The 14,940-nt window shown below is 38.6% G+C and overlaps 1 non-coding gene across 1 annotated transcript; it reads right to left on the reverse strand.

Annotated features, from left to right (window-relative positions):
* Positions 1-1,106: 1,106 nt before the first annotated feature.
* On the reverse strand, positions 1,107-1,213 carry LOC127679644 (U6 spliceosomal RNA). Its single transcript, XR_007976891.1, has one exon. It is a non-coding gene; the product is annotated as a U6 spliceosomal RNA (small nuclear RNA).
* Positions 1,214-14,940: the final 13,727 nt, after the last annotated feature.

Below are 14,940 nucleotides of genomic sequence, written 5' to 3' on the forward strand. Positions count from 1 at the left end.
TCCAGGCAAAAGCCTGGGAAGCCAAGGTCCGAGCAAAGTTACCCTCGGGCTATGACTTTTAATTGGGTCTGCCAGGAGACCAGGAAGGCGGGCGTGCGTGCTTGCGCTCCCCGAAAGCGCCCGGGAGAGTCTGCTGTGCTAACAACCTCCTGGGCGGGTTGACACACAGATGGCCCACCAAGCCGCCCAGTTCTTGGGGTCAGTCCTGGGCCTTTTGGGGCCTAGACCCCCGCTTTGTTAGCCTCAGGCTATGCCTGTTAGGGCTCTGTGCGCCAGAGCTCTCTGTCGTCCTGTAGGCGCGCGCGCAGGCCAGGGCAAAAAGCTTCCTGGCTGGGTTGGCACCCCATGGCCCCCCGAACAGTCCAGGGCCTGGGTGCAGGCCAACGCCCATTGGGCTCAGGCCCCCCCCCCCCCCCCCCCCCCCGCGGTGTTGGCCTCGGATTATGTTTGTTTACCTCAGTCTGTCCGATCTCTCTGGAGTCAGAAACCAAGATGGAGGTGCGCCTCTCCTGACTGGCGGGAGGCCAAGTTCTGAAGTGGCTTCCGTGCATAGAAAGGCGCGCAAAACCGCAGCTGCTTGTAGCCCGGTTGGTCAGCCAAGGTCAGTGGTCGTGGGCGCAGGGCCTAACTGGACCCTGTGTCACCTTGGTTCCACTGCTGATGGCCCTTCAGCTGGACCAGTCACTGCTGCACTGCCACCGCCGCCGCCGAAGTCCTTTATTAAGCATTTTTGCATCAATATTCATAATGGAAATTGGCCTGAAGTTCTCTTTCTTTGTTGTATCTTTGTTGGTTTTGGTATCAGCGTAATTGTGGCTTCATAGAACGAGTTGGGTAGAGTTCCTTCTGTTTCTATTTTGTGGAATAGTTTGAAGAGTATTGGTGTTAGGTCTTCTATGAAGGTCTGATAGAATTCTGCACTGAAGCCATTTGGTCCCGTGCTTTATTTGGTTGGGAGACTTTCTATGACCCTATTTATTTGTTCAGATGTTATGAGACTGTTTAGATGATCTATTTGATCCTGATTTAGTTTTGGTGTCAGATATCTGTTTAGGAAACTGTCCATTTCCTCCAGATTCTCCAGTTGTGTTGAGTATAGGCTTTTGAAAAATATGGAACGCTTCATGAATTTGCATGTCATCCTTGTGCAGGGGCCATGCTAATCTTCTCTGTATCGTTCCAATTTTAATATATGTGCTGTCGAAGTGAGCACTGAAGGCAAAACTTATTTACACCTTTACATTTTTTGAGTTCTTTTCCTGGAATTTCTTCTAATTTAGTCTCTCTAGATGGCATTACTATGAGATTACTAGTTGTGATGGTTTGAAAGGTAAATATCCCCCACAAGTTCATGTATGTGATTTCCTGGTCCACAGATGAGGATGTTGTTTGGGTAGTCTTTATGAGGTTTAGCCTTGCAGATAGAAGTAGATTGGGCCTGTGCTCATGTGCGTGTGTATACATGTGTGTATGTCTCTCTGTGTGTTTATGTGCATACACACATGTGCTTTCATTTGCATGCACATGTACTTTGTGAATTTACAACCTCATTCCCACCCTCAATTTTCTTTCTCTGCCTCCTGAATAGAGATGTAAATATGATCAGAAGCTTTCCACTCTGCTTGCTGCCATGCCTTCCTTCCATTATGGGATCTCCCTCCACAACTGTGAGGCCAAATAGACTTTTCCATGTAGCGTATTTCTCTGAATAGAATAGACTCAGATGTTTTACATTTGTCTGCACATCAGGTTCACGCTCACGCATGACTCTGCTTATGCTCTGATTTTTCATTTTCTCTATCAACTTCTTTTCTTAAGTCTGTTATGGTTTATTTCAGGACATTCTTCACATGGACTTTGTTCAATCACTTCAGCTTTGCTTTTTTGAAGGCCTGCCAGTATAACCTGGAGACTGCATGGAGCAGAGACTAGAGCCTAGGGTGTTAGTGGTCCTGACCAAAATTAATTAGGGGAGCAATTGTTGGATGATATCTCTTGCCAGAAGAGCAGGTTCTTACTCTCCAATTAAACCACAAGTCAGGCCTCACATGGCAATAGTCCATAAATTAATCAGTTTCAAGAAACAGAAAGGGAGGACACACAAAAATAAGGGAAAGGAATATATGTATATATTGGCAAAAATTGGTCAAAGAAAATTAGTGGAGCACACAGCATTAGAAATGAATCAAACATAGACTCAAGAACGAAATCTTGTGGATGATTACAGTGATCAGTCCATTCCATGATAACAATGGAACAGTTCTAGTGTGTTCTCAAGTCATCAGCATTAAAGAGAAGGAATCATTTGTTCCAATAGTGTTCCCATATTTAACAGTTGAGAGGGAATTGTAAACTCAATAGATGTGTCACACAGGGCAATCTGATTACAGTGGTCACTACGGACTAAGGAAATGTCACACCTGAAAAGCCTAGATACTATGAGTCTCATTTATATATTGACTTACAATCATCAATGAGATTGCCTACAAGTTGTCAAGATGATAGAACAGTTATTTGCCTTAATACAGCTTGTGTGATAAGAAGGAAGTCAAAATGGAGTTAGAACCATCAAACATATAGTTACAATAATAATAATTAAAATACCAGTTTCTCATTTTCTTCTTTTTACTTTTATTTTTTATTTTTACTTTTTAAAGGGAAGTAAAAACACTTTATGATAAAATTAAAGATTTACATGGAAAATATTTCAGAAAACACGTTAAAATTGACAATTTTCATGGAAAATTATGGAGTAAAGTGGTAGACATGTAAAGCATTGCTAAATTAATTGAAATATGGGATAGAAACATTTTATGATAGAATTGAAGATTTATGTGGAAAATATTTCTGATAAAATTGTAGAAAAATGTAGAAAAACATGTTAGAATTGAAGATTATCATGGAATATTTTATATAGATATAGTAATGGTAGGCATAAAAGGGTAATAGGTATAGAAGAGTGAAGATTCCCAACTTAAAGGATCAGTAAATATCTTCAACAACATTATAGAAGAAAACTTATCTAATCTAAAGAAAAAGACGAAACATACAAGGAGCCTACAGAACTCCAGATAGACTAGACCAGAAGAGAAATTTCTCCTGCCACATAATATGCAAACAACAAATGCACAGATCAAAGACAGTAAAAGTAGTAAGGAAACAATGTCAAGTAACATATAAAGGCAGACCTTTCAGAATTTCATCAGACTTCTTGCCAGAGATGATAAAAATCAGAAGATCCTAAGAGAACACAAATTCCAGCCTGGACTACTATACCCAATAAAACTCTCAATTACCATAGATGGAGAAAGCAATATATTCCACAACAAAACTAAATTTACACAGTATCTTTCATAAACCAGCCCCTCAATGCATAATAAATGTAAAAGTCCAATAAAATGAGGGAAAATACACCCTAGAAAAAGCAAGAAAGTAATCTTTTTTCAATGAACCCAAAAGAAGGTAGCCACACAAACATAGTTGCATCTCTAAAAACAAAAATAACAGGGAGCCACAATCACTTTTCCTTAATATCTCTTAACATCAATGGCCTCAATTCCCTAATAAAAACACAGAGACTAACAGTCTGGATATGTAAAGAAGACCCAGCATTTTGCTGCATACAGCAAACACACTTCATTGACAAAGATAGACCTACCTCACACTAAAAGGCTGGAAAATGATTTTCTAAACAAATGATCCCAAGAAACAAGCTGGAGCAACCATTCTAAGATAAAAAAAATTGATTTTCAACCAGATATTATCCAAAATGGTAAGGTAGGAAACTTCATATTCATCAAAGGAAAAAGGTACAAGATGAACTCTCAGTTCTCTCCAAATGCAAGGGCACCCACATTCATAAAAGAAACTTTACTAAAGCTCAAAGCCCACATTGTACGTCACACAATAATAGTGGCAGGCTTCAAAACCCCACCCTTATCAATGGACAGGTCTTGGAAACAGAAACCAAACAGAGACACATCAAAACAAACAGAAGTTAAGGACCAGAAAGATTTAGCAGATATCTATAGAACATTTTATCCTAAAATAAAAGACTATACCTTCTTCTCAGCACCTCATTGTACCTTCTCCAAAACTGACCATATATTCAGTCTATAAACAGGCCTCAACAGATATAAGAAGATTGAAATAATCCCATGCATCCTACCAGATCACCGTGGAATACAACTGGTCTTCAATAACAACAAAGACAATAGAAAGCCCACATACACATGGAAGTTGAACAGCTATCTACTCAAGGATAACTTGGTCAAAGAGTAAATAAGGATAGAAAATTTTAAAATTTGAAGAAAATGAAGGCACAGCATACCTAAATTCATGGGACACAATGATCAGGGTTAAGAGGAAAACCCATAGCTCTGAGTGCCTTAAAAAACCTGGAGAGAACATACACTAGCATCTTGACAGCACACCTGAAAGCTCTAGAACAAAATGAAGCAAATACATCCAAAAGGAGTAGACAGGAGGAAATAATCAAACTCAGGACTGAAATCAACCAAGTAGAAACAAATAGAACTACACAAAGAATCAACAAAACAGGAACTGGTTCTTTGAGCAAATGAACAAGATAGATAAAATTTAGACAGACTAACCAGAGGGCACAGAGACAATATCCAAATTAACAAAATCAGAAATGAAACTGAAAACAGAACATTAGAAACCAAGGAAATTCGAAGAATCATCAGATCCTACTACAGAAGCCTATACACAATAAAACTGAAAAGTCTGGATGAAATGGACAATTTCCTAGACATATACCAAATACTAAAGTTAAATCAGGATCAGATAGATCATCTAAATGGTCCCATAACCCCTAAAGAAATAGAAGTGGTCATTGACAGTGTCCCAACCAAAAAAAGCACAGGACCAGATGGTTTCAGTGCAGAATTCTATCAGACCTTTAAAGAAGACCTAATACCAATACTCTTCAAACTATTCCACAAAATAGAAACAGAAGGAACACTACCCAACTAGTTCTATGAAGCCACAATTACACTGATACCAAAGTCACATGAAGATCCAACAAAGAAAGAGAGCTTCAGACCGATTTCTCTTATGAATGTCAATGCAAAAGTACTCAATAAAATTCTTGCCAACCGAATTGAGGAACACATCAAAACCTTATCTTTCACCACGATCAAGGAGGCTTCATACCAGGGATGCAGGGATGGTTCAATATAGGGAAATCCATCAATGTAATCCACTACATAAACAACCTCAAAGAAAAAATACCCACATGGTCATTTAATTAGATGCTGAAGAAGCATTGGAAAAAATTCAGCATCCTTTCATGCTAAAAGTCTTGAAAAGATCAGAATCCAAGGCCCATATCTAAACATAGTAAAAGCAATATACAGCAAACCAGTAGCCCACATCAAACTAAATAGAGAGAAACTTGAAGCAATCCCACTAAAATCAGGGACCAGACAAGGCTGCCCTCTCTCTGCATATCTATTCAATATAGTATTGAAATTCTAGCTAGAGCAATTAGACAACAAAAGGAGGTCAAAGGCATACAAATAAGAAGGGAGGAAGTCCCAGCATTGTAGGGGAGTACCAGGACAGAGAAATGGGAGGAGGATGATTGGGAAATGGGAGGAGGGAAGAGGGCTTATGGGACTTATGGCGAGGGAGAAACCTGGGAAGGGGAAGCATTTGGAATGTAAACAAAGCATATAGAAAATAAAAAAGGAGGAAGTCAAGTTATCACTATTTGCAGATAATATGATAGTATACTTAAGTGAACAACAACAACAACAACAAAAAACTCCACTAGAGAACTCCTACAGCTGATAACCAACTTTAGCTGGATATTAAATTAACTCAAGCAAATCAGTACCCTTCCTATATTTAAAGGATAAACAGGTTGAGAAAGACATTGGGGAAATCACTCCCTTCAAATTAGTCAAAAACAATATAAAATATCTTGGGGTGACTCCAACCAAACAAGTGAAAGATCTGTATGACAAGAACTTCAGGTCTCTGAAGAAAGAAATTGAAGAAGGCCTCAGGAAATGGAAAGATCTCCCATGCTTGTGGATTGGCAGGATTAACATAGTAAAAATGGCAATCTTGCTAAAAGCAATATGCAAATTCAGTGCAATCCGCATCAAAATCCAACTCAATCCTTCATAGAGCTGGAAAGAGCAATTCACAAATTCATCTGGAATAACAAAATACACAGGATAGCTAAACTTATTCTATACAGTAAAATAACTTCTGGGGGAATCAGTATCCCAGACCTCAAGCAATACTATAGAGCAATAGTGTTAAAAACTGCATGGTATTGGTACAGTCACAGGCAGGTGGATCAATGGAATAGGATTGAAGACCCAGAAATGAACTCACTCACCTATAGTCACTTGATCTTTGACAAAGGAGTAAATTTCATCCAGTGGAAAAAAGATAGCCTCTTCAACAAATGGTGGTGGCTCAACTGGTGGTTAGCATGCAGAAGAATGCAAATCGATCCATTCTTAGCCCCCTGTACTAAGCTCAAGTCCAAGTGGATCAAGGACTTCCACATAAAACCAGACACACTGAAACCAATAGAAAAGAAACTGGGGAAGAGCCTTGAACACATAGGCACAGGGGAAAATTTCCTGAACAGAACCCCAATAGCCTATGCCCTAAGATCAAGAATCGACATATGGCTGTGGAAATCAGTCTGGAGGTTCCTCAGAAAACTGGACATGAGACTTCCAGAGGACCCTGCTATACCTCTCCTGGGCATATATCCAAAGGATTCCCCGGCATGCAATAAAGACACATGCTCCATTATGTTCATAGCAGCCTTATTTATAATAGCCAGAAGCTGGAAAGAACCAAGATGACCGTCAAAGTAGGAATGGATACAGAAAATGTGGTATATTTACACAATGGAATACTACTCAGCAATTAGAAACAATTAATTCACAAAATTTTTAGGCAAATGGTTTGATCTGGAAAATATCATCCTAAGTGAGGTAACCCAATCATAAAAGAATACACATAGAATGCAATCTCTGATAAGTGGATATTAATTATCCCAGAAGCCCTGAATACCCAAGGCACAAATTGCATAACAAATGACTCCCATTAAGAAGTATGGAGAGGGTCCTGATCCTGGAAAGGATTGATCTAGCATTGGAAGGGAATATAAGGACAGAGAAAAAGGAGGGAGGTGATTGGAGAAGGGATTGAAAGAGGGTTTATGGGACATATGGGGAGGAGGGATCCGGGAAAGGGGAAATCATTTGGAATGCAAACAAAGAATACAGAAAATAAAAATATTAAAAAAAAAGAAAGGAAGGGAACACTGCAAGATACAAACTATTTAGAAATGGTAAAAAAAAAGAATTGACAAATGGGACCTCATAAAATTACAAAGTTTATGTAAAGCAAAGGATACTGTCAATAGGACAAATTTGTTGTTGACAATCAACAAATTGGGAAAAGATCTTTACCAACCGTACATCTGACAGAGGGCTAAAACCAATATATACAAAGAACTCAAGAAGTTAGACTCCAGAGAACCAAATAACCCTATTAAAAATGGGGTACAGAGCTAAACAAAGAATTTTCACCTGAGGAATATCAAATGGCTGAGAAGTACCTAAAGAAATGTTCAACATCCTTAGTCATCAGGGAAATGCAAATCAAAACAACCCTGAGATTTCCCCTCACACTGGTCAGAATGGCTAAGATAAAGAACTCAGGAGATGACAGGTGCTGGAGAAGTTGTGGAGAAAGAGGAGTACTCCTCCATTGCTGGTGGGATTCCAAGCTGGTAAAACCACTTTGGAAATCAGTTTGGCTGTTCCTCAGAAAACTGTGCATAATACTACTGGAGGACCCTGCTATACCACTCCTGGGCATATACCAGAGGACTCTCCCACCTGTAATAAGGACACATGCTCCATTATGTTCAGAGCAGTTTTATTTATAATAGCCAGAAGCTGGGAAGAACCCAGGTGTCCTTCAATGGCAGAATGGATACAGAAAATGTGGTGTATATACACAATGGAGTACTATTCAGCCATTAAAAACAATGACTTCATGAAATTCTTAGACAAATGGATGGAACTGGAAAATATCACCCTGAGTGAGGTAACCAAATCACAGAAGAACACTCGTGGTATGCACTCACAGTAAAGTGGATATTAGCCTAGAAGCTTGGAATATCCAAGACACAATTCACATATCAAATGATGCCCAAGAAGGAGGAAGAACAAAGTATGGATACTCTAGTCATTCTTAGAAGGAGGAACAAAATACCCACAGAAGGAGATACAGAGACAAAAGTGTGGAGCAGAGTCTGAAGGAAAGACCATTTAGATACTACCCCACCTAGGAATCCATCCCATATACAATTACAAATCCCAGACACTTTTGTGGATGCCCACAGATGCTTGCTGACAGAGCTGGATATAGCTGTCACCTGGGAGGCTCTGCTAATGCATGACAAATAGAGAGGAGGAAACTCTCAGTCAGCCATTGAACTGAGCACAGGGTCCACAATGAATGAGATAGAGAAGGGACCAAAGGAGCTGAAGGGGTTTGCAGCTCCATAGGGCAAACAACAATATGAGTCACCAAGTACTACCAGAGCTCCCAGGGACAAAACCACCAGCCAAAGGGTACACTTGGATTTACCCATGGCCCCTGACACTTCAGCAGAAGAGGATGATCTTGTTGGACTCCAATGAATGAGAGGCACTTGGTCCTGGAAAGACTTGATACCGTAGTGTAGAGGAATACCAGGACAGGGAAGCAGGGGTGGGTTGATTGGTGGAAGGGGTGATGACTTATGGAATTTTCAGGGGAGATGGTAACCAGGAAAGGTGACAACATTTGAAGTGTAAATAAAGAATACACCTAATAAAACAAGAAAATATCTAATAAAAATAAATGTAAAAATTAAAATGTATGGAAATAATATAAATCTTCCAAAATATGAAATATAAAAGCTGAATACAATAAAATGTTCTATGGGCATTGAAAAAAAGAAAAGATTAGGGAGATATAGATATAACAAGATAAACCAAGGAAATTAAAAAAATCATCAGATCCAACTTCACAACTTTACTTAACAAAACTGGAAAATGCGGATCAAATGGACATTTTTTTAGGCAGATGTGAGGTACCAAAGTTAATTCAGGATGAAATAAACCATCTAAACTGTCTCATAAACCCTAAGGAAATAGAAGTAGTCACTAAAATCTTCCAACTAAAAACAAGACCAGGAGAAGTTGGGTTTAGTGCAGAATTATATCAGACCTTCAAAGAAGACCTAATACCAAAAGGTCTCAAATTAAACTGAAAATTAAACTGAAGGAACACAACCCAATTTGTTCTCTGAAGCCCCAATTGTGCTTATACTGAAACCATACAAAGACCCAACAAAGAAATAGAGCTTCAGATCAATTTCCCTCATTAATATTGATATAAAAATGCACAATAAAATTCTTGCAAGCCAAATTCAAGAACACATCAAAACCATCATCCATCATTATCAATAGTCTTGAACTCAGGAATGCAGCAATGGTTCAACTCATGGAAATCCATAAATGTAATCCACTATTTAAACAAACTCAAAGAAAAATAATCCCATGATCATCTCCTTAGATGCTCAGATAGCATTTGTTAAAATTCAATACTCCTTTATGGTAAAAATCTTGGAAAGGTCAGGAATTCCAGGTCAAACCCAAACGTAGTAAAAGCAATAAATAGAAAACCGGTAGCTAATATCAAACACTAAATGGAGAGAAACTTGAAGTGATTTTACTAAAATCAGGGATTAGAAAAGGGTGCCACTCTCTCGCTACCAATCAATATAATAATAACAATAATAATATAATATGAGAATATGAAAATATGATAATATAATAAGATAATATAATAATAATAGTACCTATCAATATAGCACTTGATATCCTAGCCAGAGCAATCAGAAAACAAAAGGATTTCAAAGGGATACAAATTGGAACAGAAGAAATCAAAATATTACTATTTGCAGATGATGATAGTATACTTAGGTGACCACAAATATTCTACCATAGAACTCCTAAACATGATGAATAACTTTAGCAAAGTGGCTTGATATAAGATTAACTCAATAGCTTTCCTCTACTTTAACCAAACAAGTGACAGATCTGCATGAGAAGAACTTCAAATCTCTGAAGAAAGAAATTGAAAAAGCTCTCAGAAGATGGAAAGATCTCCCTTGCTCATGGATTGGAGGGATTAATATAGTAACAATGGCTATTTTGCTGAAAACAATCTACAGATTCAATGCTGTACCACTTCTGCTCAAATTCCTGGCCCAAGAGGGACCAGCCCAGAGATATCAGGACACAGGAACCAAAGAACAGCCGGGGCCAGGATTCTTTTGTTTTCAGTCTGTACTCTGGAGCCAAACCTGTGCTATAGCTCTCCATAATCAAATTCCTCCTGGAGAGAACTGGTCTCACAGGAGTACTGACACACAGGCTTGCAGGAGGGATAAGCTGCAGTCAGAGACAGCAAGACCAGCTAACATGAGAGATAACCAGATGGAGAGAGGCAAGGGCAAGTATATAAGCCACAGAAATCAAGCCTACTTGGCATCATCAGAACCCAATTCTTCCACCACAGGGAGCCCTGTATACCCAAACACAACAGAAAAGCAAGGATGTGATTTAAAGACACATCTCATGATGATGATGGAGGACTTTAAGAAGGAAATAAATAACTCCCTTAAAGAAATGCAGGAGAACACAGGTAAACAGGTAGAAGCACTTAAAGAGGAAACACAAAAATGCTTTAATGAATTATAGGAAAACAAAATCAAACAGGTGAAGGAATTGAACAAAACCATCCAGAATCTAAAAGTAGATATAGAATTAATATAGAAATCACAAAGGGAGACAACCCTGAAGTTAGAAAACCTAAGAAAGAGATCAGGAGTCATAGATGCAAACATCACCAACAGAATACAAGAGATAGGAGAGAGAATCTCAGTTACAGAAGATACCATAGAAGACATTGACACAACAGTTAAAGAAAATGCAAAATGCAAAAGGTGCTAACCCAAAACATTCATTAATTCCAGGACACAATGAGAAGACCAAACCTAAGGAGAATAGGTATAGAAGAGAGTGACGTCCCAACTTAAAGGTCCAATAAATATCTTCAGTAAAGCTATAGAAGATAACTTCCCTAACCTAAAGATAGAGATGCCAATGAACATACAAGAAGCCTACAGAACTCCAAATAGACTGAACAGAAATTCCTCCTGTCACAAAATACTTAACACATCAAATGTATAAAACAGAAAAATTACTAAAATCAGTAAGGGGAAAATGTCAAGTAACATATAAAGGCAGACCTATCAGAATGACGCCAGACTTCTCAACCAGAGACTAGGAAAGCATGAACATCCTGGGCAGATGTCATACAGACCCTACTATATCCAGCAAAACTCTCAATTACCATAGATGGAGATACCAAGATCACAAAACCAAATTTACACCATATCTTTCCACAAATTCAGCCCTATGAAGGATAATAGATAGAAAACTCCAACAAAAGGAGGTAAAATACATCCTAGAAAATGCAAGAAAGTAATCTTGTTTCAACAAATCCAAAAGAAGACAGCCACACAAACATGAAAATAACATGAAGAATAACAAAAAGCAACAATCATTATTCTTTAATATCTCTTGACATCAGTGGACTCAATTCCTCATTAAAAAAGACATAGAATATCAGACTGTATAAGTAAACAGAACCCAACATTTTGTTGCATACAGGAAATGCACCTCAGTGTCAAGGACAGACACTACCTTAGAGTAAATTGCTGGAAAATAATTTTCCAAACAAATGGTCCCAAAAAACAACCTGGAGTAGCCATTCTAATATTGAATAAAATTGACTTTTAATCTAAAGTTATCAAAAAAGATAAGGAAGAACACTTCATACTCATCAAAGAAAAAATATCTACCAAGAAGAATTCTTTATTCTGAACATATATTCTCCAAATGCAAGGGCAACCTCATTCATAGAAGAAACTTTATTAAACTCAAGCCCACATTGCGCTGCACACAATAATAGTGAGGGTCTTCAATACCCCACTCTCATCAGTACACCCATCATGGAAATGGAAACTAAACAGAGACACTGTAAAACTAGCAGAAGTTATTGTTCAAATGGATTTACAGATATCTATAGAATATTTCATCCTAAAAAAGAATATATCTTCTTTTCCTCACCTCACAGTAATCTCTCCATATTTGACCATATGAACAGTCATAAAATAGGCATCAACAGATACAAGAAGATTGAAATAATCCCATGCACCCTATCATGCACCACAGACTAAGGCTGGTCTTCAATAACAGCAAAAGCAATAGCCCACATTCACATGGAAGCTGAACAACTATCTACTCAAATATAACTTGGTCAAGGCAGAAATAAAGAAAGAAATTAAAGATTTTTTGAATTTAATGAAAATTAAGGCACAGCATACCCATACTTATGGGACACAATGAAAGCTGTGCTAAGAGGAAAACTCATTGTTGTGAGTGCCTCCAAAAAAAGAAACTTGAGAGAGTATAAACTAGCAGCTTAATAGCACACCTGAAGGTTCTAAAATAAAAAGAAACAAATACACTCAAGAGGAGTAGAGGTCAGGAAATAAAATCAGGGCTGAAATTAACCAAGTAGAAACAAAAAGAAGTATACAAAGAGTTAACAAATCCAGGAGCTGATTCTTTGAGAAAATCTTTTCTTCCTTCCTTCCTTCCTTCCTTCCTTCCTTCCTTCCTTCCTTCCTTCCTTCCTTCCTTCCTCTCCTTTCTTTCTTTCTTTCTTTCTTTCTTTCTTTCTTTCTTTCTTTCTTTCTTTCTTTCTTTCTTTCTTTCTTTCTTTCTTTCTTTCTTTCTTTCTTTCTTTCTTTCTTTCTTCCTTCCTTCCTTCCTTCCTTCCTTCCTTCCTTCCTTCCTTCCTTCCTTCCCTCCCTCCCTCCCTCCCTCCCTCCATCCCTCCCTTCCTTCATCTTCTTCCTTCCTTCCTTCCTTCCTTCCTTCCTTCCTTCCTTCCTTCCTTCTTTCTTTCTTTCATTATTTCTTTGTTTTTAATCAAATATAGTCTAACATGAGTCAAACAGAAAAGGAAACTTCAGTTCAAAAAAAGATCTCCAGCAGATTGTCTAATAGGCAAAATATTATTGAGTATTTTCTTGACTGATGATTTACTATTGCAAGTGCCATCCCTGAACAGAATAAGAAATCAGTCTGCACAATATAGTAATTCTATTCCTTCATGACTTCTTCAGTGCATGCCTCCAAGTTCATGTTTGATTTCCTGTCCTGACTACCATTCATAATGTACTGTAAGACGTAAGATGAAATAAACTCTTTCCTCTCAAAAAAAAAGGGCATGATACAGTGGAGATCTAAGTTTTTTTTTTTTAAATCAATATCCTTAGTCATCAGAGAAATGCAAACAAAAATAACCCTGAGATTCTACCTCACACCAATCAGAATGGCTAAGATAAAACTCAGGTGTCAGTAGATGCTGGTGAGGATGTGGAGAAAGAGGAACACTCCCCTATTGTTGGTGGGGTTGCAAGCTGATACAACCACTCTGGAAAACAATCTGGTGGTTCCTGAGAAAATTGAACATGATACTACCTGAGGACCCAGGACTCCTAGGCATATATCTAAAAGATACTCCAATGTATAATAAGAACACATACTCCACTATATTCATAGAAGCCTTATTTATAATAACCAGATGCTGGAAGGATCCCAGATGTTCTTCACCAGAGGAATGGCTATAGAAAATGTGTTACATTTACATAATGGAGTACTCCTTGGCTATTAAAAAGAATGAATTTATGAAATTCTTAGGCTAATGGATGGAACTATAGCATATTATCCTGAGTGAGGTATCCAAGTCACAAAAGAACACATGTGCTAGGCACTCACTGATAAATGGATATTAGCCTAAAAGCTCAGAATACTCAAAATACAATTCATAGACCACACAAAGCTCAAAAAGAAGGGAGATCAAAGTGTGCATGCTTTGGTTCTTCTTAGATGGGGGAAGAAAATACCCACAAGAGGAGATACAGAGACACAGTGTGGAGCAGAGACTGAAGGAAAGGCCCTCTAGAGACTGCCCCATGTAGGGATCCATCCCATATACAGATACCAAACCTAGACATTATTGCTGGATGTCAAGAAGTGTTTACTGACAGGAGCTTGGTGTTACTGTCTCCTGGGAGGCTCTGCCAGAACCTGACAAATACAGAGGTGGATGCTAGCAGTCAACCTTTGGACTGAGTATGGGGTCCTCATTGGAATAGCTACAATAAGGACCCATGGAGCTGAAGGGGGTTGCAATCTCATAGGAAGAACAACAATATCAACCAAACAGGACTTCTGGAGCTCCCAGGGACTAAACCACCAACCAAAGCATACATATTGAGCAAACCATGGCTCCAACCATATATGTAGCATAGGATGACCTTGTTGTGCATCAGTGGGAGGCGAGGCCCTTGGTCCTGTGTAGGCTCAATGCCTCAGTGTCAGGGAATGCCATGGTGGGGAGGTGGGAGTAGGTGGATGGTTGGGTGGGGCACACTCTCATTGAAGCAGGGGGAGGGAGTATGGGATGGGGGTTTCTGGAGGGGAACTTGGAAATGTACATAAATAAAATAGCCAATTAAAAAAAGGGGGGAAAAAGGAAAAAAATGAAAAATACGGTTTAAAGATACATTTTTCGGAGGTGAAGAAATTTCAGTATTAGGAACTGAGAACTGATAAAAATAATCTCATCAGAGGTTTCAGGACAATTTTAGGCATGTTTTTTCATTTCGTCTTTCCCACATCCTTAAATTATTAGAGGGAAGTGCAGAATGTGACTCCTGTTTGTGCAGCATTGGCCATCTCTATG

This window comes from Apodemus sylvaticus, chromosome 2, assembly GCF_947179515.1.
Source record: "Apodemus sylvaticus chromosome 2, mApoSyl1.1, whole genome shotgun sequence".
In the NCBI taxonomy this organism is placed as follows: domain Eukaryota; kingdom Metazoa; phylum Chordata; class Mammalia; order Rodentia; family Muridae; genus Apodemus; species Apodemus sylvaticus.